The sequence below is a fragment of the Macaca fascicularis genome, chromosome 11, assembly GCF_037993035.2.
Source record: "Macaca fascicularis isolate 582-1 chromosome 11, T2T-MFA8v1.1".
In the NCBI taxonomy this organism is placed as follows: domain Eukaryota; kingdom Metazoa; phylum Chordata; class Mammalia; order Primates; family Cercopithecidae; genus Macaca; species Macaca fascicularis.
In genome coordinates, this window is record NC_088385.1 from 16,743,222 (window position 1) to 16,769,120 (window position 25,899).

The 25,899-nt window shown below is 42.8% G+C and overlaps 1 protein-coding gene across 2 annotated transcripts in view; it reads right to left on the reverse strand.

Moving 5' to 3' along the window:
* The window catches only part of GRIN2B (glutamate ionotropic receptor NMDA type subunit 2B), a 422,075-nt gene extending 401,839 nt beyond the window's left edge, over positions 1-20,236 (reverse strand). The window contains exons 1-3 of one of the 2 annotated variants that reach the window (XM_074006302.1): positions 20,065-20,236; positions 19,492-19,725; positions 18,071-18,497 (exon numbers count right to left, since the gene is read on the reverse strand). The gene's annotated coding sequence lies outside the window, so the exon portion shown is untranslated. Of the gene's footprint in view, positions 1-18,070; positions 18,498-19,491; positions 19,752-20,064 lie in introns of those variants that run through there. The other variant, XM_015430403.4, reaches the window with a different exon arrangement.
* Positions 20,237-25,899: the final 5,663 nt, after the last annotated feature.

Sequence of the window (25,899 nt, forward strand, 5' to 3'; positions counted from 1 at the left end):
CAGACAAGAGTGGCTGGAGTCCCAAGAAGTCAGAGGCTGTCTTCCTCCCTTAGAGTGGAGGTTGCAGGCAGCACGGCTCAGGCACACATGAGACAAAAGAATGGGTGTGAGAGAGGTGGTGGGAAGAGCAATTCTCAGACTTGGCTGTACATTAGAACCACCTGGGCAGCATTTCAAATATGCTGGCCCCTAAAACAGAAATCAGAATCACTGCCCTTATGAACATACCCTAAAGTTCTTATACCCTGTGAAGAAAAATGGTTTTTCATTCATATTCTCAAATTCTCTCTCTCTCATACACACACACGCGCGCACACACACACACACGCACACACGCACACACACGTGCACAGAGCTGGCTCTTCCACACAGTGAGCGGCAGGGAGCACGGCTTTGCTTGGCAGCTGCTTCTTCCTCCAGCTGCATCTGGGCTTGAACCCAACTGCACCGAGAAACCAGGCAGGAGCAGAGGGAGGCTCATGCTCTTCTTGTCTCCACACCTACCTCATGCCCAACCCTGATTCCAATACCAAAGGGAGATCAAGACCCAATAACTTAAATATATACCATCCCTTCTCCCATGGAAACAGAAGGGCTTCACAAAGATCAATATTTCCACCAGCCTGCAGTTATTCAATTCAGATTTTAGCAAATTGCATTCGTTTTGTATAAAATTAACCCTGAATTGCCTATGCTACGAGTAGACACCATACTACAAGTAACCTAAAACCAGCAACAATTCAAAAGTGATTTGTATTTGCCACTTGAATGCTTGACATTCTGTGAACTCATAATGCTTAATTCCTTCCCAAAATGTCTGTTTGCCACCATTTACAGGCGGAGTGAGACAAAGAGATGTACACCAAGCAAATATCTGCCTGGCAGAGGATTGGATTATCATAGTGACCGTAACACCCAAGCAAGCCTTGGAGGCTGGCAGGCGGGCGGGCTGGCTGACCTCCACGAAGAGGTCACAAAAACTCCCTGGAGTCCAGACAGAACTTCCCAGGGGGGCAGAGCAACTGTCGCTTTCTGACTCTCCCCCAGAAGCATGCCAAAATTGCTGCCGCCTTGTCATCCGCGAGGCGAGGAAGGAGGAAGGGTGATAGGCACTGTCCCTCCCTGGGGAATGCAGTTAGCCAGACCCTCTGTCTGCACCCGTCTCCCCCTGCCGTCAGAGAAGGCAGACCTCCTTTCATCCCACTCATCCGCCACCTCTTCCTTCTACCCTGTTTTTCTCATCCTTCCTCTTCCTTTTTTCTCTCCCTCCCTAGTTTTTTCCTCCTTAACACACAGGTGGAGAAATAGCAGAGAAGCTGATGGAAGTTCAGGTCCTGGCTATGGCACTGTCCTCTTCCTTTCATCGGTGTCGCCCTCTCTTTTTTTAAAATTTCCCTCTTCCCTTGCTCCTGCCATTCTCTCTAATAACCCAAGGCTCCCAGCCCTCAGATCTCTCTGGATCGCCCCCTTGGACGCACCTAATTTCTGGGCTTATTCTGTAACACTCCCAATTTCCTGAGGCGGTCCTAGGAACTGAGTTTCATACACTTTACTCCATCTCCCTCATCAGCAGAAAAGAATGCACCCAGCTTCTGCAATTCTCCTCGGCACGACAGCTGTAGTGGAGGATCGTTGAGGCACAGGCTGGGGTAGGCATTTATGTAAGAAAAATAAAAGAAGATGGAGAAGGCCAGCAAGGACCATCCCTTTTGCTTTTTCCTACCCTACTGAGAAATCGGCAGTGTTACTCACAGGATATGGACAAGAGAGGCAGGGAGCTCAGTTCCAGGTGCTTTACATACTTCACCTCATCTAACCTTCACATAACCTGCATTTTACAGCAGAGGAAAAGCTGGCAGTCAAAAGTTGAAATGCCTTACCCAAAGTCACTCGGTGGCAATTCCAGGATTCTGAACTCAAGTCCCTTTGACATCAAAAACCCAGCTTTTGACTCCCACAGGCTGCCTCACTGGGGAGTGGTATTGGGGCTCCCATCTTTACTTCTGGATGTTGACTATTCAAGACCTAGACTTGCATTGGTGTAAAAGCCACAGCAGTACCAGCCCAGAATCTTGAGGGTGCCAGGACTCAGCTGTCCTTGTAAGGCACTGCTTGGTACCCAGGAGAAAAAAGAGACAAATCTCCCATGGTGGGAAAAGTAAAGAGACAATCCACTGAATATCAACTTTGAGAGGGGAGGAGAACCTTACGAGAAATTTTAAGAAATCTTCACCCTGGGGTCCCAATGGAGACTTAATCTCTGGCTGTGGCTAGAATTTGTTCTCAGGGCCTTAGACAAGAGTCAGAGTCCATTAGGGCAGACTGGGAGGTGGCTAACATAGCAGAGAATTATAAAGAAAGCTAGTATTCCTCTATTCCAATACCTGAATCACATTCATCCCTTCCTAAGTACTTGCGTCCCCCATCCCTGGGTGGTCACGTTGGCTCACCCGTGTCTGGGCCAGATAGCCGGGCTCCTACATTACTTGATTTCTACCACCTTAAAGACACCATCAATTCTGCCTTCCTCTCTAGACATTTTTGCCCAAATCTCAGCTCCTGGTTTGTGTGAGCTCTTGGAGGATAGGCATTACATTTGATTCCACAGCAAAGAGGCCCTGCCCTTGGCCACAAACCTTCATAAACGTCCTATAAATGAATCCATGCAGCGGGTTAATCTTGAAAGACAAAAAAGTCAGGATTGCAAGGAAAAGCTGTTCTCCAAAGTCTTCACCTTCTAGAGACAAATAACTAGAGGAACATATGCCCAGGTGTACCCTGGACACGTGGTCCAGAGCAAGGGCTCTTAACCTGCCATTCATAGATGGGCTTCAGGGATCCTAAGTGCCCTAACAATCCTTCGTGTGGAAATTGAGGCATTGGCACAAAAGTTGATTTTTCAGGGAAGAGGATCCAGAACATTCATTTTAGGAATTGCTACTTAAATGCGTGGAATAAAGGTCAGGGTAGAAGTGGGAAGGCAGCAAAGATGAAGTGGATTTGGGGGTCAAGGAGGGCATCACGGACTTCACAGGCTGTAAGCCAGGCTGTTTGTGTCAGTAGCGGTGCAAAGCTTACTCGCAGAACACCTCATTCCTCAGACAGGAGCTCAGCCTTCTTTGTTCAGACCTGAGAAGCCGGCACAGTACTTAACTGTTCCCACCTTTGTTGAGAATGTTAATATAGGTTGGGTCCAAGCCCCCGCAGGTGAGAACCACATAGCGTCTTTGGCATTGCCCTAGCTGGCAGCCACTGCCATCACTCCATTTTGAGTGCCATCTATTTAACCCACCCCATTTTCCCTGTTTAGAAAGTAGAATCTCAGGATAAGCCAGATCTCAAACTTTTCTTACTTTTCCTTAATTATGTATATCAGTTTCCTGCAGCCTGCCAAGCCTGAAATTCTCACAGAGCCCCAGATCTAATACGATTTGTTCTTTAAGAAGTCATTTTGAGGGTTCCTAGCTCTGGTCTCTTTAAGGTAACTGACAGGCTCGATATTTTTGCAACCCAGTATTTGTGCTTATGAGTTTGTAATTTCTAGCCATCATCTCTTTTTTTCAAAGAAGGTTATTCGCTGGCTCTCAGAGATCTTTCCAGTCCTGTGTGTTTTTCCCAAATGGCAGCCTTTGGCCCTGCACTGGCCACTTCTTTGTTAAAGACATTTTAGAATCTGTCATGAAGACCTGGGGTTATTCATCATATTCTCCTTAATTAATGTTTTAAAATCCTCTCCATTTTTATATTGGTCTTGTGTTCCCTAACTCATGCTAGAATCCAGATTATACACCACATATATATACACACACACACACACACACACACACACACGTATGTGTGTGATTGTATGTGAGTAAACAGTTCCCATTTATATTTCTAAGAAATTAGAGATATGCTTCTTGTTCTTATGAAGATGGCTTTTACTGCTTTCCCTTTAATTCCTCATATAGCTAAAGTTTTTCATTTTCTATTTCCTAATCATCTTTTCTAAATATAAAAATGACACGCTTTATTGTGGAAATTTTGGAAAGATAGAGAGGTAAAATGGTAATAATTCCCTTGCTCCTAAAGTCTTAAATCTTTTGCATGATATGTCAATCTTCCTTCTCAGATTTCACAACCTTTACCATTTCTGAAGATGCCTACCTGCCCACTGAAGTGGCTTTCTTTTTAGAATAAGCCCTTTGTTTATCCGAGCAGGCTTCCTCCAGACTTTCTCATCTAGGAGAGCAAGCTGCTCTCCTAAACTATCTCAAGGCACCTGCAGAGGAGAAAGAGCCCCAGACACGAGATTCAGAAAAGCTGGGCTTGAATTCTAGCTTTTTCTTCCTCTTGACTGCATAATTTTGGGCAATCACTAGAGCACTTTATATCACTAGAGTACTTTGTACCTCAATTTCCTCACCTTTAAAATAGGGAAAATAGTTCATGCCCAGAATTCCTCTTGGTGAGTTCTTGGGAAGACCAAATAATGTATGAGGAAGACAACATATATGAGAAAACTATTAACACACCATCAAGCTTTAGAAATGTAAGTGGTTGATGTTATTGCATCCAATTTGGTTTGTCTTTACCTCTGTTGCCTTCCTTCATTGAAAACCTTCCTTTTCTTTCTCAAATTTTGGCTTGTTTAATTTTCCTTACAGTTTTTCATGTGTGATCAGTTCGTGGTGACTTTGTCCTAGGCTCACTTGAACCTGTAAATCCTCAATTAATTGGTTTCCATTTGTATCTTCTGCATTTTTGCACTAAAAATTCATGTTCTCTAAATATTCTAGAAACATGGCACCTCGTGGCCAGATTGTCTTTTCTTGCCAGGTGTAATCTGATGAGATACTCAAAGAAGTCAGTCTTGATCTGGAAGCTTCTAATTCAGAAATGACTGCTGGCCCTCTACATGGGACAACTAAGCGTCACACCGCACCACCCAAACTAGCTCTGATTGGATACCTAGTAGGTTGGGAACAGGGTAAGTCACAGTAGTTAATATTTCTGCAAAGCCTACTCTGTGACAAGTATTGTTCAAAGTGAAATAACTCACCTGATTCTCATAACAACTCTAAAAACCCAGAATTATTAATACTCCATTTGATGGATAAGGAATCTGATAGCACAGAGAAATAAAGACATTTGCCCAATACATGAACAAGGGTCAGAACACAAACCCAGGCAGTACGACTCCTGAGTTCTTGCTCAGGAGAAAAACCACTGTTTTCTGCCTCTGCCATGTTACACTGCAGAAAGAAAGGTGGAGAAGACAGTGGCGGGGAAAATGTAAAAAACCCAAAGATGACAGCAAAGGAGCTGAGGAAGTACAAGTGCTGAAAACACAACCCATTTCACCCTCTGCATAATTCAACAATTACATTAATTACACTCCTGTGCATTTCTGGAAGACTGTCCTGGTTGTGTCCTATAGCTAATGAGTACATCAGAAGAAAGAGGTCCACAAATCATTCACAGAAGTCCAGGTCCTAACCACCTTTCGAATCCTGCTGTGCACCCTTCTCTTTCTCCACTCTCTTCATTATGTAGAACCAGACATGCAGTATGTTTCCTTTAAGTCTCTGAGCATCAAGTCAACCATAAACATTTACTACAAAGCTTAGAGCAGAGTTTAAGAGTGTGAACTTGAGCCAAAGCACCCGGTTCAAATCCTGGTTGTGCCATTTAAGCAAAGAAAGTTTTTAACGTCTTCATGTCTTGGTATCCTCGTCTGTGAAATGCAGATAAACTTACATACCTCTATGGGTGTTTGAAAGGGTTAAATTGGTCAATTCATGGAAAGCACTAAGCACAGAACCGGTAGGTGCTCACAACAAAGTAGCAGCCATCTACTAAACATCTATGGTGTGCCAGCATTCTGTTAGGCACACACTGGGACATGAGGATGGATGCTGTTTCTCCCCTTGAGAAATTCACATCAGGAGGTGGAATGGATAGAGACATGACAGCAGTCCTTTCACATCCCAGGGTGGGCTATGGGAGCAGGAAGAGGACAGTGATTCCAGTCTGTGGGCAACAGGAAGACCTGGAGCTGAGGATCCCTAAGCTGAAACTTGCAGGCACGAGGGGAGGTGGGGAGGGCACTGCAGTCAGAGCAAGAGGCATGAGCAAAGGCCTGGAGTGTAAATCAGCCTTTCACAGTATCCCTTGCCCCTGCCTGTGTCACCATCTCCATTTCTTCGCTTCTTGGATCATGTAAAGATAAAAGATAAGCCTGGAAAAAAAAGTTTCACACATAAAGCTAGAAAGATTAGTTTTGCTCTCCTTTCTGACAAGTATTTATCTAGTTTTCTCAATAAAATACTGTGAAAGAGAAGCTGGGAAGGAGACATAGACCAAAGATTAAAAACCGCAGGTCACAATGCCTAGGTGCCACTCTGCATTCAGAATGCTGCGTACTTCACCACTCACGGCATGTCTTGCCCATTAAATATTTTCCATTTTCTTGTTCACTGAGAGTGGATATATTGAATTCAAGGCCACATAATATATTGAAAACTGGCTATTTGGAGCAGGATGCAGTTATTAATTATTATTTCATACTGCACATATGTATATTACAATTATGGTTGAGGAGATTTTTTACATTTCCTCATTCGATCCACAAAATGACATCTTTAGGGGGGTCAACATAACTGGCTCCCCTAAAGACCTCATTTTACAGATGAGGAAGTGTGTTCAGCAAGGTCGTATAGCTTGCCTGAATCACACAGTGCTGGCCAGGGTGGGGCTGAGATGGGATCTGGTCAACAGGGCCAAAGACCAGTGCCTCTCTCCTCAATTCCACCTTGCTTCAAATTACTGAAAAACCTTTTTAAAATATGCATGTGGTAAAGCTAAGGCACTCCATGTGGCACCAATATATATCCTCTTTCATAATAGAAAAAAAAAAAGATATGGGGAATTTAACCTTTGTATTTTACATTTATTCTCTATAAAACTGCCCTCCGAGTTAATTGTTGATATAGACATTTGAAACAAAACTAGCTCACTCATATCCTTTTTGGAATTTCCTCTTTAACAATGATGACCCCTGTTAATAGTAAAATCCAAGCACAAAGCAGTACTTATGACTGCCATTCTCTTGCACTTAACCATCAGTCTCTATTCAAAGGAGTAGTTTACAAATGGGTTTGAGAAAAAAATAGAAAACAAGAAAATGGAGAATATTCAAAATGTCCAAGATTACATGATCAGAGAGAAGTGGATTGTTCCTTCCCTCTTAGAGGAACCAGAGTTTTCAAGTTCAGAGGTGAAATATACTTACAGAATAGTAGGAGTAGGTTAAGATGATGATGCCCAGGCCTTAGCCATATGTGAAATGAATGAGATGCTCATGGCCAGTACCATGAGTTTCTCATCCTTCATCTTCACTGAATTAAATTAAGGTCCAGAAATCAGCTATTTTGTAGGGATCCATTTTTCCAGTTTTAAACAACTTTGCCTTTTACCAACAGCAAAGCCCCAAGAGAAGGGATCTAGAAGAAAATCACTTTAGCTGAAGTTTCCAAGTACATGCTGTTTATGAGTTCCACTACATGCAACATAAACCTTTATCTTTTTTAACATGGAAGCAACTCTAATTTAAAGAGTCAGGGGTTAGAATCGGAAGATGTAAGTTGGAATCCTGGCTTGCTCCTTATAGCTGTGTAACGTTCAGCTCTCTAATTCTCACTCAGTTTATCTGAGAAACAGAAATAATGTCAGCCTTGTGGTGAGGATTAAGTGAAATAATGTGCATTAACATAATCTAGAATATAATGGGCATAATCTAGAATACAAATTTTGTCTCAAGCAAAGGCAAGGCAATTCCTTATAAATAACTATATTTAGACTGACAGCAATAATTCTTAGCATTTTCATTCCACTTCTTATCTTTAAATGATACACAAATTCTGATTACATAATTCCAGGACCTTCTCATTCCTTTTCCTAATCTCTGTCTCAGTTGCATAAATGCAGACTTATCAATAAACTGGATTGCCTGCAATGGTTACTGAAAGATCATTTATGAGTTTCAGTGTCAAACTTGAATTTCATGTTGAAAGCAAAGCAACTCTGTTAATGGGTACATAATAAAAAGGAGAGGTTGAGAAGGTAACCATGATCTCATTTACTCCAGACAGTCCAGGCTGGAGTGCAGTGGTGCAATCTTGACTCAGTGCAACCTCCGCCTCCCAGGTTCAATCAATTCTCCTGTCTTAGCCTCCCAAGTAGCTGGGATTACAGGCACCTGCCACGGCACCCGGCTAATTTTTGTATTTTTAGTAGAGACAGGGTTTCACCATCTTAGCCAGGCTGGTCTTGAACTCCTGACCTCTTGATCCACCTGCCTCGGCCTCTCAAGGGAGAGTTCACTTCTAGTTGGGGAGATCAAGCAAGACTTCATGGTGTAGCCTGCCTTTGAGATGAGCCTTCAGGAATGAACAGTATTTACATGGAACTTGAAAGGAGGGGCAACAGCATAATTAGTGATGAGAGAGAGCTTTTTGAAGAAATGTCCATATCAAACACAATGTGAAAGGAAGCTCAAAGAACTGAGGCACAAAGGAATGAGTATATTTTCACTTCATCAGCCTAAAGCTGGCACTAAAGATATTTTCATCTATTCAACTCTAGGAAATCTCACCCAAAGCATTAAGAGGTGCTTGGATGGCAAGGAAATGGAAACATAAAAGATATAAACATATCAGCTTTATCTTCAATGCACATTCATTTCCATCATCATCTTTACCAACAACCAACATTTTCTGAGCACTGACCATGTGCAGAGAGCACTCTGCTAACCACTGAGGACATAAAATGACAAAGACATAAATCTTGTCCTCACAGGAAAATAAAAAATTAATAAATTTGATCACTGTAACAAAGTTGATCACTTTTAAACAAAAGTGATTTCTCTTCCACATGCAGGCTCTAAACACACACACACACATCCAGTATTTCTTTCTTCAAAAATCCAAAGGGTAGCATTCTCGTACTCAGGAAAGATCTTTCAAATCTGAGCACCTATATTTGGCCAGGGTAGAATTTCTTCCGCAGTCCTTCTTCCTATGTGAACTGAAGGCAAAACCAGGATAACAGATGTAAACAAAATCAAATAAAAACTGAAATATTCTCCATTCCCCTTTGAGCTCAGAAACAATTCTGGAGCCTCTAACAAGGTGATAAGAGGAAGAACCACGAATTACAAAGATAGCAATTGTGGCTCCACAGAGCTCACCGGTGAAACTGATCTGCATGGTAACAAACTCCAGGGTAAAGGCTGCAGTAGCTCCATAATTTGTATGTTTTGCCTATGTGGGGCCAGCCAGCAGATATTTGAAAATTCAAATCAAGGAGTATGCGTCTTAGTTTTCTCCTAAATATTTAGGCCTCACACCACCACACAGTCCACCAAACACCACTGAGTCCAAACCACACTCATACTCTTTCTCTTTTATCTTCAATGGCTATTAGCAGCTGTCCAAAAGAGAAGTAGTGTGTTTACTCTTTTATAGTTTGTCTTTTTAAAGACACAGATTCATAAATCTCGGCTTTTTTCTTGCCTCTGTACATTTAGGTTCACATTTATTTTAAAACGGGGAAGGGAGGAAGCCAAAAAGGAAGGATGTGAGAAAACTATTAACCCAGCCAGCCTAATAATCAGTGATTAAAGTTACAGTCAGAGAAGAACGACATCTTGATGCCTCCTACCCTCTTCCTCCTCTGCGTGCCTTTAATATTCCACTTCAGGCACTCAGAGGGAGGGCAACAGGGCTAGTGAATTCCAACTAGCACTCAGATAATTGCACCATTCACACCCCTTACCAGTCAATCAGGGTCTGCTTAGCCAGCCCCATTTATTAATAGTTTTCCTACATTTACACTGTTACAAAGGACCGAAATGAGGTTTTCTCTCCGAAACAAGAAATGGGGCACCCTCAATAAAGACTAAGTGGAACAGAGGATGTTTGCAAAACCAAGAACCGCTCGCCCTATTTTGCAGCCACACCTGTTTTAAGGGTGTCAGGAAAACATTCTCCCTAAGTTTCCTAACTTTCAACACCAGGCCAGTGTTAGTGTTGAGAGAGCTTCCCTTAATTCAAACACCAGTTCCATCCCTTGTGTGCAATCTGCAGACTAAGTACCATCATATCCCAACAGCATTTTTTTTCTTTAACTTCTGACCCAGGGACCATCTACTAATCATAGAACAGTTTAACAGTGACAAGGTCTTACCTTCATGTTAAAATGCTAGTATAACATAATGTTTAGAGCTAACAGGTGCCTTGTCAATCATCTTGCCCAGTCATTCTCAAATATTTCTGCACATTAGAATCCTCCAGGGAAGTTTTTAAAATGACCATTGCCTGAATCCCTCCATGAGAGATTTCAATTTAACTCTTTGGGGTAGGGTCTGAGCATGGGCATCATTCTTTTCTTTGTTATTCTTGTCTAGTTTTTTGTATTTGTTTTTGTTTAAGTTCTGTGCATGATTCTGTTATTGAAGTGGAGTTCAAAATCACTGCTTCAGACTACTGTCACTTTATGGAAATTAGAAAATTGAGGTCCAGAGTCAACTGTTTGTACATGGTCACAAAATAAAGCAACACAAGCAGAATTAAATATAAGCTTCTGACTCCTAAGACCACCACCTCTTTCATTATCATGTAGGCAGCTACTGGACAGCTTGGAAAAACCTAACATTGTTAAAGACCCGTTACATATAAAGAGAGAACTCCGGACTCTGATGCTATGTGGATGAGCAAATGCACACCACTGGCTGACTTAGGGCCATGAATTCCAAGGGGACTCATGGGGGCAGGGCAGGGGAGAGGAAAGTACGGAAGTGAGGGTCAGTGGACGTGGCTGACCACATTATGTGGTTTTAGGCCACGTGGCCAACCTTAGGACTATTTTCGCAGTTTTTAAAGGGTGGTTGTCAAGGAGGACAGGTAACCTCCAATAATCCAGACTGTCAGCATTATTGCTTTATTATCCTGCATCACGCACACAGACCACAGGCATTATTGTCCCTAAATTGCACACATTTAATGCATTTATGATTTTGGGGCCTACTATATTTAGTAGGTAAGTCACTGCACAAACATATCCATCCACACACAAGTCTAATATGCACAGGTGCTTGGGGTGTGTGTGGATTTGGATACATACCCAATACACTAATCTTGAATCCAAAGATACAAACTGCTGTAGCATCTGAGTGACCAGACTACGGCCCCTAGAAGGTGGGAGGATTAGTTAAGAATGTCGACCATTTTCACAGAGTACAATTAGCTATGGGAGAAAGAATGAGTGTCCTCACCTGAGCTTCAGGCTTCTTCTAAGACTCTCTTCTCCCTTCCTGTAACCATGTAGTGCTTTTATTCAGCCACTGTTTTTAAGTTCCCTCTCTTAAAAAGAAACAAGATCTGATTTCCTAAGAAATTCTATCCAGTTGAAGCCCTGAGTGGGTCTATATAAAGATTAATGGGAACTTTAAGCTTGACATTTCTTTTTAAAGAAAGAAATTTTCCGTCTGAGTGAGGCAGTGAGGAAAGACACAGAGGATGGCATGTGGACGGCATAGTTTGCCGTTGGTGAGTTAAGTAAGCAGTTCAGAGGGTTAATTCATTGAAACCTTAATTGTCTTAATCTAGGAAGCTCCTCTACTACAGGCTTTCCGCTCCCCATCAAGCTGGGCTCCAAGGAGGGTCAAAGCCCGTCGCTTCCCTCTCCTTCCAGGTCGGCCATTCCCAGAGAGCTGGCCCTGCTTCCCCTCCACCGCCTTCTCAGGGACCCTGGGCACAGCCTTATCACTGTGCCTCCCATGCTCTGCCTCTCAAGTCCCCTTGGAATGCATGACTCTTAGGTCAGTCAATGGTGGGCATTTACTCACCCACATGTCTTCAGATCCAGGGTACTCTCTTTATATGTAATGGATCTTTAAAAAGTCATCAGGCTGAGCTTAGGTTTCTTCTGCTAATGAAACAAATACAAACCACACCATACAAAGAATGGTGAAAGTTTAGATAAATGTTTGGATAAGGAGCAGAAAAAGATACAAAATAAATTTAGGGAATCATCCATTTCAAGTCCATCTTCCCTTAGGCACCAATGCTATAGTTTAATCAAGAGGTGACTGAAGGTGTCTCCCCAACATCTCCACACCTGGACATCCCCAGGAGTAAAAACCTCGAAAATATCAAGCCACTCTAAATAGACTACCAAAGAGCATTTTGTGAATCCCCTAGGAATAATGGGATCCCTCTTCATCCATCACTCCCCTTTGCCATTACAGAAAGCAGCTGGTGTCTGAAGGGCATGGCAACTTTTTACCTTCCTACTCCAAAAACACATGGGCTAGGCTGGTCCTTCATTCTGAGTAGCTTGGCCTGGGCTAGGATCCAGGTTTCTCTTTGGACACAAACCAACTAACAGCTGTCCCTTTCCTTGTAATGGCCATCAATACAGTTAGCTGCAATCCAGTGGTCTAAGATGAAAACTGTATCATTTGCTTATTCTAGAGGCAAGTCTAATAAACAAGGTTAGGATTTCACTAACTATAGAATCACGAAAGCAGAAATTAGAGCCTCTTCTTTCTTTTAAGAAGACCCTGGCTTTACTCTCTAGCCTTGTCATTTGTAATCTGAAATTCCTAATCAAAGCAGCAGCAAATTCCTGTGTTGTTCTTTCCTTGAGTTAAGGGATGCAAGGAAGAGCGGGAGACTTGAGTTTTACACTAACTTTCCTCTTCATATGCTTTCTGTCCTCCTGAAATGACCTGTCTTTCCGTATCCTACAAATTTCCTATTTTTGACTCAAGACATAATTTAAATGTCGACCCCTCCATGAAGCCCTCCTCACTCTCCCAGGTTTCTCTCCTTTATAGACCTTACCTAAATATATGATTATCTCTTTATACATGTCCACACCACTAGATCCTGTGCTACTGGAAGGTACAGACAGAGCTAATTCTTTTTCATAGCACAATGGTCTTAACAAATTTTGTTGAATAACTGAGCAAAGCAAAAGACATGAAAATAAATGAAGTTAAAAGAACAGAATAGTGTAAAAAAGACTGAGACATTAATAAAAAGATAAACTAAAAAGCAGGAGGACATAAGAAGAAAAAGAAGAAAGAGAGGAATCAGTTATGAGAAGGACCAGAATAAGAGAGCACAGAATGAAGAGAGAGCAGGCAAAAGATGTGCATAGGTTAAAGAGTGAAAGAAGAGAGGAGATGGGTGAACTTAAATATACAGGTTTCTTTCTGATTTAAAAAACAAAACAAAAAGAAGTGCTGGAATCCCAAAAGTAGAATACAAGCAGAACTGCCAATGGTCTGGTGCCAAGGCCACTAACCATGGTCTATAATTAAAAGCAGGGATGGTGTAGACCTGTGATGCATGGTCCAGCAACTCTGGTGTCAACTGATAGCTCGATAGAAATGCAAAATATGGAGCCCCAGCCCAGGTTTACTGAATTAGAATATGCATTTTCATAAAATCTCCAGATGATTTCAATATATGATAAAAATTAGAGAAGCACTGATGTAGATATTTAAAATCCACAGATAACTCTGCATTTCACTCTAATCAATGGCATGGTGTACAAAGCACTGGCACTAAGAAGTTATACAACCTTAGGAAAATCATTTAATGTCCCTGGATCTCAGTTTCTTTATTAAATGAGAAGTTCAGAGTAGATGATTTCTAAAGTGTCACATAGCTCTGATATTCTTGATCTCATCTAACAGCATAACTTTAACCCTTCCTAAACCCAAAAGAACAAATAGGTAGCATCGTCGACTAATTAATATCTCACTTCCTTTCTCCGTTCATTTATTTAACATTTTCTGAGAATCTATTATGTGCTAGTCACTACGCTAAGTACAAATGATTCTAAGATGAATAAAACATCTCTCCTTGCCCTTGAGGAGCTCACAAAATTCTTAGGGAAACAGGGTGTATAAACAAAATCAGGATAAACTAAGACGCATGAGCACATGTTGGTGAAGACCAGAAAGGAAGGCAATTCCACAGCCTGGGGCAGCCATGGAGAGTTTCAGCAAGGGGACAACGTAGACGTGCATGAGGTCCCTTCTCTGCCAACCTCTGCTGAAAGTGCTAAGAAGTGAAAAGACCAAAAATAAGGTGGAGAACATCAAGAAAACAACCAAAGGTTCATAAACACACCTTGCTGGGTTCACAATTCCCCAAAAGGTTCACAGCACAATGGATTCTGTGTAATGGCCACAGGCACCATTAACAGCCGCAGGTGAACCTCAGAAACCCACCTTCTCTGAGCTCTGCCTGCTCTTTCATCCTGACTACATTCTGTTCCAGCTTTGACCTCCTTCTGGAAGATAATATCAATTCAACCACTAATCTACTGTCCCTGGAGACTTCTTCTTGTGGTTGCAAAGAGGAGATGCACTTTAATAAATGCAAACAATTCATTAGACCAGTAACTTTTTGATCTATATTTATTTACAGTGAGAGACAATACTGGTATCCAGTCATGTGCACAGGAGCAGCGACTGAAAATGTAGTTTACTGAAAGGAAGAAATTTCTAGAATTCCTAAGGATGGGATAGAATGGCACTGAGGAAAAGGAGGAGCTTCATTTTTCCAGCTCAGCCACTTTTGACTCCAACAAAATACACAAGATGAGTGCTTTTGTCGGCCCCAGTCCTCAATATTAAATACACAAGACTATCGTTTGGAAGAATAGTTTTCCCACCTTTAGAATGGTAAGTTCAACCCTGGCTTTTTTCTCTTCCTTAGCTTCTGCATGCTGATTTGGGATTATGATTTCTTCCCATACAATTTGTCCTTTTACCTGTCTCCTTTTATAGTCCATCAATATTATTTATAGCCCATAAATATTAACAATTTTTTTACCTTAACCTGTTAGTAGTATATATGTCACCTCCGTTTTCAGATTCTTAAACAAGGATATAGAAAAAAAATCCTGTCCCCAGGGTTTATTGTATTCATGGGAAACTGAAAGAATATTTTACAAGGTAATACTGTGGCCAAGGAATGGATCAGCTCAGTCCTGTTTCTCTCAAACATGCCTCATTCCACCAGCCAATTTCAGTCCATTTGCCCACCTCCCAGGTACCCCCTGCCTCTCCCCACACAAGGCTGGGTGCGTGTACATGAAGGTCAAGGAAGACGGTCAAGATTCCAAAGCTATCTTTCTGGAGATAAACCAAGAACACAAAATCAAGGTTCCTGCTGTTCATCCCTTCTCCAGAGGAAGTCGCTCTTCTCAATCAGACTTAAAGAAAAGCACTTGGTGCGCAAAGTATTGAATAGAGGATTTTTTTCTCTTTCCCCTCCTTTCCTGTCATTTTGCCTTTTTATTGATTCTCTCTGCCTGCGTCCATCCCTGGCAAAAAATGCATATATACGTTAGCAAAGCAAGGATCTTCAGACAGACAGGCTTCCTAGGGATGGAACCAATGGGAGAGGAAAAATTACATTTAACACCTAACTCTAAACTGCCACATCACTCTGTGTTCACAGATCCGCCATGCTCTGCCACACCTGAAACAGACATAGAAGATAACCATGTTGTTCTGCTTCTCTTGAAATCACCCACCTAATGTCCTTAACTGTGTCCTGGGAAGTCTTCATTTCCCATTATTATTATTTTTCTTAATTGCACATCAAGGAGGCTCCTCGATTGAAATTAAATTTGCTCTTCCTCCCACCAGCAGCCACCTTTCTTTCCCATGTCACCCACACTGTAAGGGGGGTGGCAGAAGGAGAAAAGACAAAATAGAACCCAGTCAGCTCTGTGCTGTGAGGGGAAAAAAGGGGGCGAGAACAATGCCCCTGAGATGGCTCAGAGCACCACTGAGTCACAGCCTCACAGAGACTGCCCGCGAGGATGGGGAACACCTGCTTCCTCATCAGGGTCTCCAAAATGGCTTTGGATGGTGAAAAGGCACAGACCACCTGTGGCGATTCCTCCTTGAATCTTAACAAGCCCTTTCCAATTGGATTACCTCTCCCTTCCCTTTATAGCTTCCCCACCCACTTTTTCCTCTCTTCCTCAACTCCCTCCCCTTTCCACCTCGCCTAGTCTTAGGGACAACTAATGATAGTCTGGAACCTGGCTTCATCCATTGGCATTCAAGAGAAATGAGGTAGCTGATATCCTGTCAAACAGCATCCTTATCAACCCCATCACCAACAAACATTCCAAAGGACCTACTGGGTGTAGAGTACTGGTATTGTGGCACTGGGGATGCAAAAGGAGCCCGGTGCCCCATCAATGCCCTCCTCTCCTTGTCCATTTGTATGTATGAAAGCATTGCACATGGAGCTGCCTTTCTCACCCATACCTCTTTTCTATTTTGAAGTCAAATTAAGAGTTCATCCTCCTACTTGGAGTGGAAGCAGATGGAGAATGAGCTCAGGTGTCTCTAAGGTGAGCACACGCCAGATAACCTCAGCTATTTGTAGACGTGGTGAGAACATGGTTCAAAGTGGGATCCCACCCTCTCACTCTGATTACACCATGGTTACAAAGTAGCATTTCAGCAGTAAAACTCAAAAGAATGAAACCCAGGGAAGGGGGATAGTGAATTTGGATTACATCTATCCTTTCTGGACAATGAAGAACTATCATCTACTGTCATGTTGAGCGACAAAGATCTTTCACCACTTCCCCACATCCCTCTGGTATTTTGGATTATCAAAAAATTGTTGTTTTCAAATGCCAGAAAAAAAATGTGTGTGTGTTCGGGGGTTGGTAACACTTTTAGGAAAAATAATGATGCTAATGATTCTGCTACATATTTTTGGAGATCTTTATCCCAACCAGATTCCTGCATTTAGACACCTTCAGAGTTCAGGGATATATGGTCAGTGGAGCAAGGAAAGGAGCAGTCCACTCACCATCATGGCCCTACAACCCATGAATGATCTGATTTTCTCAAGAGTTGTCTTGGATTGCATGAGTGACTAGCTGAAGAGTCATTAGCTAAGTCTTTTCCATTTCTCCTGCTATTTTTCTTCTCAAGTACATTAAAATACTGCCTAATCACATTTCACATATTGTAAAAATTGATGAAAGGGAAAATATTAAAGTATTAATTCCATTTTTGAGGGTACAAGACTAACACATGCAAACAGCACATCTCTTTGTTTAACACAAAGACTCACGTGTCGAATTCTGCACCCCTTCCACATGCACAGCATTTTAGAACTCTGCAAGATAGCCATTTTGCAAGAGTGTGGAAGTAACAGTTTGCTTGGAGGATGTGTGGGTATAAATAGATGTGTAGACAGAAGGAGAAATTTACAGCTCAAAAATAATAGCACAGGAAAAAATACAAATTAAAAGCAGAATATTGACAGAATTCCTCCTTTTCGAGCTTAAGATTTAAGTCCTTTAACCTGCAGCATCCTTCAAGTCCAGCTGTTCTTGGACCAGCCTGATCCCCACCTAGACCTACCCCTCTGCAATAGGCCTCCCGGGATCTCTGGGCCCAGTGTCAACCCTTTAGACAGCAAGTGGATTTCAGGGCAACAATCACAGTAATCTCAATCATTATTTTTATCTGTTTTAAAGGGCATAGAAAGGATGACTAGGAAGGTAAAGACAGGAGACAGGGAGAGAGGCATGAAGGTGACAAGGGGAATAAAGCCAACCTGAAAAAAAAAAAAAAAAAGATTTCTAGATTCCCATAAAAATCGGAGCTTTAGCTCTGGGTGAATAAAATGCTATTTAACTGGAAAATCACACAGGTCTCTTGGCTGGCTATGTCGATATAGATATAGATATAGATATAGATACCCCTGATGCCATCCAACATCTTTTGTGCCTGCATACACCCATCCCCACTGCCCCCCAAAAGCCCAAAACCTGTTTGATGAGAGAATAAAAAGAAAAAACATGGGAGATTTCCTCCTTTGTAATAAGCCTTTTCCCCAAAACAGCATTATTTTCATATCTTGTGACCTTTTCTTCCAAAAAGATCCACTTGAGGGACTCGAATAGATAGATAAAAGGAGGAATCCCTACCCCAGGTAAGGAAAAAATAAAATAGAATTTGCCCTACCTTGGTTTGTAGAAGCCAAACCTCTAGACGGACAGATTAAGGGAGTGAGCATGTTGGGAATGTCCAGTCCCTTCTTCTTGCTTGCATATCCACATAAGAAAGACGAAGGATAAATGAACGGAAGATAATTTAAAATCCAATTTAGCGTCAATTTTGTTTTAATCTTGTGTCTTGAAGAGATGCAAATTCAAAAAAAAAGATTTAATTCAAAGGTAATTCAGGGTATGGAGAGCAGCTCACAATGCAGAATCCAGAGTAATTATTCCGTGTGCATGTGAGGTTAGTGGCTGGAATAGATTTTTAACGCTTCTTCTGGCAATTACGGTTTTTGGTTTTTGGAGCGTTAGTGGAGGAGGCTCTGTGTGGAGAAGCTGGGGGCCGGCTCCGTCCCTCGGTGGAGCATGGTCATTCCCAAAGCGTCCCCTTCCTAAGGGGGAAAAAGAGGCGGTCAGGGCTTGATTCGGGTGTCCCCCGGAGGGTGAGAAAAATGCATTCCGAAAAAGATATCAATTCGTTTTATGGAAAGGGGGGAGGAAACCCCGCATTTCCCACAGAGTGCACACGAGAGGGATTGAAAACAGCTGGTACCGGTCTATAAATAATTCAGAAAAGGTCTGGCTATACCATTCCTGGGACAGGCATGGATGAGAGGTGGGAAAGCTAACCTGAATGGAAGAGGAGAGAGGGAGGGAGCGAGCGAAGGAGGAAAGTGGGAAGGAAGGAGGAAGGGAGGGAGAAGCGGCACCATACAGCAACACACACTCACACACACGCAGAAACACAATTCCCACTTAACTCGCCAGCGAGTGCGGCCCCCAGCCCCATCTGCATTGCTGCTGACATGTCTGTCTCGCTCTCCCCATCGCCTCCAGCAGCAGCGCCGCCTCCCACCCCAGGCTTGTGCTGAATGGGTTCTGATTGTGCACAGGGTGCACACTGGGCATTTCTTGGAAGGGGCACACTGACACGCGCGCACACACGCCCCCGACGCGCACGCGCCCCGCGCGCACTCACACTCACCCCCGCGCACACTCACCCCCGCGCACACTCACGCTGCCGCCGCGCTGAGGTGCAGCGCACTGGGCTTCACCTGCAACGTGTCGATTGGACGGATGGGCGCGTGGGTCCAGCTCGGGGCGCCGCTGCCCTGCCTCTCTGCTAGGTGAGGGGATGAAACCCCCCAAAAGACCAGAGACAGCCCTACCCAGTCACAGCACCCCCTCCCCCCCCACACACACACACACAAAAAAAACCCTTAAAAAAAGCCACGTCCAAATTAGCAAGTGCCGGGTTCTGCTGGATTTCAGAGCTTTACCTCATGCCAGGTTGGTTCACGGTTTCACAGCTTCGACCCTTTATCTGCCTGACACCCCCAAACCCCTACACTGGAAGGAGAGACTCCAAAGCCAATCTTTACGTACCGGCTCCGAGCGCCTCCGCGGTTGCAGTCTCCGGAGAGGGGTGGCCGGTGGCTGGGAATGGAGGGTTTTCCTTTCCTGCAAAGCAGGATTAATGATCCGTCTCGGGGGTTTTGAAGTTCACGACTCTTCTTTGCAAGGCAAAAGGATATGCATTCGGACGCCAGCACTTCTGGATGGTGGTGATCAAGAATCACCCTGACGAGCACTCTCGATAGAGCGAAGCCCCGAGATTTCCTAGAGGTGAAGAAGCCGGAGGAAGTGGTTTTTGAAAGGGGGTGGGGGGAACCTTCCTTTCTCAAAAAGAGGTGGGGGGGGGTGGAGAGGCAGGAGCCCAGATTCCAGTTGGTGAGGATCGGAGCCGGGGGAAGGGAAGCGGGCGGGGGCAGGCTGTGCAAGTCAACCGCGCGGCAGCCGGAGAGGGAGAGCAGGAGGGGAGGAGGGGAGCGTCAGAAAAATGGGTATTAATCACCGCGGACGGGGGGAGGCGCGGGGAGCGCGGGTTGCCTGGTCTGGATTTGGGTCTCACACTCAAAAACGTGCCGCGCACACACACAGACACACACACCCCCCTACCTCTCACACCCTGGCTCCCGTGGGAGGAGAAACCCACGAAGCTGGGGAAGATGCTGCTTCTGCTCCCAGGGGCGGGTGTGAGCGCGCGTGTCCTTTCTCCACACCCCCCACCCCACCCCACCCCCAAGCCCCTGCACCCCCTCACTCCTCTTGCTAAGACTCTGAAGGAGGCAGCTTCCCACGTCATGTGCTGGGGAAGTGGGGTAGGAAGGGGGACGGAATGGGGAAGAAGCTTAGCTCGAGTCCGTGGCGCCTCCTCCCGGCCGCAGCGGGGAACAGCACCGAGGGAGAGCGGCTCAGGGGCGAGGGGAGCTAGACAGTGCCCCCCGTGGGCGGCCGCGCGGGCTGCGGAAAGCATCTTTAAGGGGGAGCTGTAGTTCGAAATCGAAGACCCTTTTATTTTCCATAAATCAGCCTGTGCTTCCTACGAGCATTCTGCGTGTCGGACGCAGTCTGGGGCCGGGTTCTTTCTTGCCTTCAAGGAGCTTAAGGTCTATTCTGAGCACACGAGGCTGACGCCTAACGCAATAGAAAACAAAGCAAAGCAGGTGTCATTCGTGGCTAAATTGTATAGTATAGACCATACGCGTGCTTTTCTGGCTGCTAGTGAAGGCGTGAGGGGTTTGACGTTTTTTATTAAAGTGGATCCTGTTATTTAAATGCCTTGAGAAGAGAAGATGATGAGACCAGTGAATAATCCCTAAAGGAAACTGGATTTCCTGGCATTTACAAACCCACCCTCTTTGAAAAGGCAAACATCCATTCATTTCTCTTCCTCTTGAACTCTTCTATATTTTAATAGCCTTTATCACCACCTGTAGTACTGTTTACTTTTAACATTAATATTATTGTTTATGCATCATTTTCATTCTCATCCATTGTCTTTTCAAATATCTAGAATATTACAGTGGTGGAACATTTTCATATTGATTGTATCATGGGCTTCTCACCAGCATTCCTGAGAAGTGGCCATACAAATGCACAGGAGAGAAGGTTGTGTGAAATGGATACTAGTGGCTTGGAACTTTAGTCTGTAGAAGACATCAGATATGTTTTTGCTGTCCTGTAGACCAGACTACTCATACTTCTGAACTACAGTAATTCTTCTGTGTTGCCTGGTTTTTCTCGGGCTTAATTTTTGAACCTAACATATTTAACACACACAAACACATAAGCATTGTGTGAAAACACAAATAGAGTGTGTTCACATGCAAATTATTCCTTCTCAGTAATGGTTTTCTATTTTTCTAAGAGTTAGAGCTGATCTTTCACTACTTTGGGGAAGTGTCAAAGCACCCCAGAGTTGCTGTGCCCTCTTGGTACACAACAGCCAACCCAAGCCCCTCTAATAATTTGTATCCAGGGCTTTGAAATTCACCTGCCTATGGGCAGGTTTGCAGTTGTTACAACACCGATTCCAGGAGTATAGAATGCGGAAAGCAAGAACCTAATAGAGATTTCCTGAAACACTCTTCCCTGAATTTTCCAGGAAAATTACCATTACCTGGTCCATTACCTTCAGAACAACATCCAAGCTCACTTGAGGATCTTCATGGGTTGACCTTGAATCTACTTTTTAAATTTTTATTTTTTTAAATTTCTGGTTCATAACCCAAGACCTTCCCCTTCCTATCCCCAGTCCCTTCACCAAAATTATACTATTCTTCTCTATTTTCTTTCCTTTTCCTCCCTACCTGAACCCTGTTGCAATTCCATTCTACCCTGTTCACTTTTCCAAGAGTAGAGGGAAAAATGAACGCTCATACTTCCTCCACCTAATTGAGTCCACACTCCTCTTCAGTTTCCAGCTCAAGTCCCACCTCCTCTGGGGATATTTTTCAGTCAACCAGGCCTGAACTGATTTCTGTAAAAATTGCAAGGATCTTAAAACGAGAGATGACACGATTTTAAAATGAGAGATGACACCTCACCACCATCCCCTCCACTCTCATTTTCTGTATTCAGCAATGTATGGAAGAGTTTGCTTGATCAGTTACCAGACTGACTGGGTGATAACTTCTTGCATTCATTAACCAGGTACCGGCCCACTAAAGGGAAAAATATTACCTCTGTAGCTATTCACGTTGAACCATGTGCAACTATTGATATTCAATCACATGAAATTGCCAATCATATGAAATAACCATTATTGACATATAATAAAAAGGCAATTTCATAAAGTTAAACTTAAAATTGTATTCTGGTGTCAATTTCCTGTCTTCCTAACTAGTTGTTTAGCTCCCTAAGGGGATAGACCATAACCTAAATCATCCATATATTCCCAGTACCTGGCTCAACTCCAGACATGCAGTAGAGGTTCAATAAATATTTTTTATGACTATTTGAAGCCACTTTATCAAGCAGCTTTTCTGGTTCTGAAATAGCTAATTCTAGGGACCACACAGATTGTGAAGTGGAAAGTAATATCCCTTTTCTCATGGTATTCACTGTCCATTGACTATTCAATGGAACCAAGACTCATCTCCTTTTTTTCTGGCTCCTTGTCACTCACTTGCTCTTCTCACCAATACCTTTGCCTTCATGGACCATAAGCCTCTCAATAAAACTATTTCAGCCAGGTGGCTCATGCCCATAATCCCAGCACTTTGGGAGGCCAAGGTGGGCGGATCACCTGAGGTCGGCAGTTCAAGACCATCCTGACCAACATGGAGAAACTCCATCTCTACTAAAAATACAGAATTAGCCAGGCGTGGTGGCACATGCCTGTAATCCCAGCTACTTGGGAGGCTGAGGCAAGAGAATCACTTGAACCCCGGAGGCTGAGGCTGCAGTGAGCCGAGATCACGCCATTGCACTCCAACAAGAGCGAAACTCCATCTCAAAATAAAATAAAATAAAATAAAATAAAATAAAACTATTTCAAGGACCACCAAGATTCGTGAAATTTGAAACACCATTTCTTAATGTCACAAATATATATTTCCTAACTCCTAGTTCAGCAACACAGAAAACAATATTCTAATGAGACAAGATGTTGCATCATATTTTACAGCATTGCTTATTGAGGAGAAGCTCTTACTTGAGGCTGCTAATGACACTTTTGGAGGTATTCTGCCAGCTCAACCCAAAGAGAGGTTCCCAGAAGATGCAAACACTCTTTTTCATGGCCCAATCAGCAAACGCAAAGCCTATGCCTTGCCTGGCCAACAACAACAACCAAAAAGTATGTTTATCTGGCAACATCTTTCAGATCAAACCACTGGTACCAAAGTGTGGAGCCTGAAGTTTATACGATTTGGAGTCCCTCTTTAAGAGAAAGAATAAAAAATTAATTGCAAAAGTGAATATCCACTTAGAAAATAAATCACAACAATTTAAAAACTCTTTAGTAGTTATAAACACCACAAAAATTAAAAATTTAAATAATAATCTTTAGTTAACTGCGTATTTCTGTAATATTTATTTTTGTATTTTTTTTTTTACCACATACTCTTTGAGCACCTCTTCACATTATGATTTAAAGTATAATTTTCTATGAAGATACTAGAATCAAAAAAAATCTGGGATCCAGTGTATTCTTCAAAATAACTGTTCGAAAATTGTTTTTTATTATAGATAATTTAGAAAATTTCCTAGTTATTGGTATTAGTACAGTTTACACTTTTAAGGGTTGCTGTCAAATTTAGAAAGACATTTATCAAATTTCTTTGATATATAAGCTCTAAGGTTACAAGGATTTCAAGTTTTCTTATACAGTGACTAATCTTAAAATATCTCTTAAATTGATAACATTCGTTAACTAGTTTGTAATTTATTATAAGTTTTACACTATCTTCATCAACGACAGCATTTTGTCTTGAACGAGCCAAAAATATAAATATTTCCCCAATATGTTCATATGATTCACTTCTCTGCATTAATTTGATTGTCAAACAATCCCAGGGGTCTATTCATTACTTCTACTTAGAATATCTGTTTTTGTCTTAAAGAATTAGTTTAGGTATGACTTGGGAAATGCAACATTAGGTGGTCTTGGGAAACGCGACATTTGGGCAGGAAAACAAAAATTCCTGTCCTCACCTAGGTCCCTAGGCACAGGCACAGGGTTGGAGCCCTAGCCGGGGACCACACCCTTCCCTTCCCAGCACTTCCCTGCCCCCCTTTGGTATCATTAGAGACTTGAGCAGCAGCTTCCAAAGGGTAAACATTACACTTAGATTCTTTAAAGAAAATTTTGACTTGTCATATGTGTTTAAAACACTCCATTTGAGAGACACATCTGAAGGAGAAAAAAATGTTACAAAATACCACAGTGGTCAGAAACTTTGGGGTAAGGGAGAGGCAGCTTTTTCTTGAACTAGAATACCGGGATAACCCACAGAACACATACCCTGTGACGCCTTTGGGTCACACCTGGAAACCTTTTCTTCATTTGGAACAGTGAGCAATAACTTAATTCTATGGAGAAGATATATTGCAAAGTGTAGAGATACATCTCACTAAGCCTAAAGGAACGTGTTTCCAACTCAGCTTTCCCTTAGCTTCATCCCAAAAATGGTCACCACCACTCCAATGACACCCAGTGTGAGGGGAAATCTGACAGGGAAAGTTGGAGAGGAAAGAGCAATTTTAAATGATTGCAATTAAGGCCGGGTATGGTGGCTCACACCTGTAATCCCAGCACTTTGGGAGGCCGAGGTGGGTGGATCACTTGAGGTGAGGAGTTCGAGACCAGCCTGGCCAACAGGGCGAAATCTTGTCTCTACTAAAAACACAAAAACTAGCCAAGTGTGGTGGAGAGCCCCTGTAATTACAGCTATTCAGGAGGCTGAAGCAGGAGAATCCCTTGAACCCAAGAGGCGGAGGTTGCAGTGAGCTGAGATCCCGCCACTGCACTCCAGCCTGGGTGACAAAGAGGCAATTATAAAATAATATAATAATAATAATAGAAGATAATTAAAATATGCTACTTTTGCAAATTTTACCAAAACACTTAAACACTTGCGCACATTTTAGGGCTTCTCCCAAGACCTTAGAAAGGGCCCAAGTGAGAGTCTATGAATCCGAAGCTGTATTAGTTTCAAAGTCAGTCTGCCTCTCAATTCATTACCTAATGTAAAACAGGCTTGTTGGTTTCTAGATAAAATATTTGAATGATTTTTATCTTTGAAAAGCTAATCATTAAAGGCTCCATTGACAACACGCATATTATTGTTTTCTGCTTAATCCAATCCATCTTCTTTTGCTTGCAATTCCTAGAGTGTGTAGGAAACACAGGCAGAGCATTCAATTTTAATAACTTGCACACGCATACTAAGATCCTGCCTATACCACCACTACTCTTTTAAAAGAATCTCCATTTTTTTCTTATCGTAATAATATTAATTATTCAACTCAGACGGTCTTTTTTTCAAAGAGAGAGTTAAACAACCCTCATCCCCTTGTCTGAAGACCTGCCTATCCTCCAACCATGAAAAAATTATTCATTATTCAGGGCATTTTATTGAGCCTGTGGTATACACTGTAACAATACACTTCTTGACATTTACATTGTGTTCTCATGGAAACATCATTTCTTCAATACTCATCTAAATCTACCTTTTTTTTTTTTTTTTTTTTTTTTTTGAGACGGAGTCTTGCTCTGTTGCCAGGCTGGAGTGCAGTGGCGTGATCTCAGCTCACTGCAACATCCACCTCCTGGATTCAAGCGATTCTCCTGCCTCAGCCTACCAAGTAGCTGGGACTACAGGCATGCACCACCATGCCTGGCTAATTTTTGCATTTTTGGTAGAGACGGGGTTTCACCATATTGGTCAGGCTCGTCTCGAACTCCTGACCTCGTGATCCACCTCTCCCGGCCTCTCAAAGTGCTGG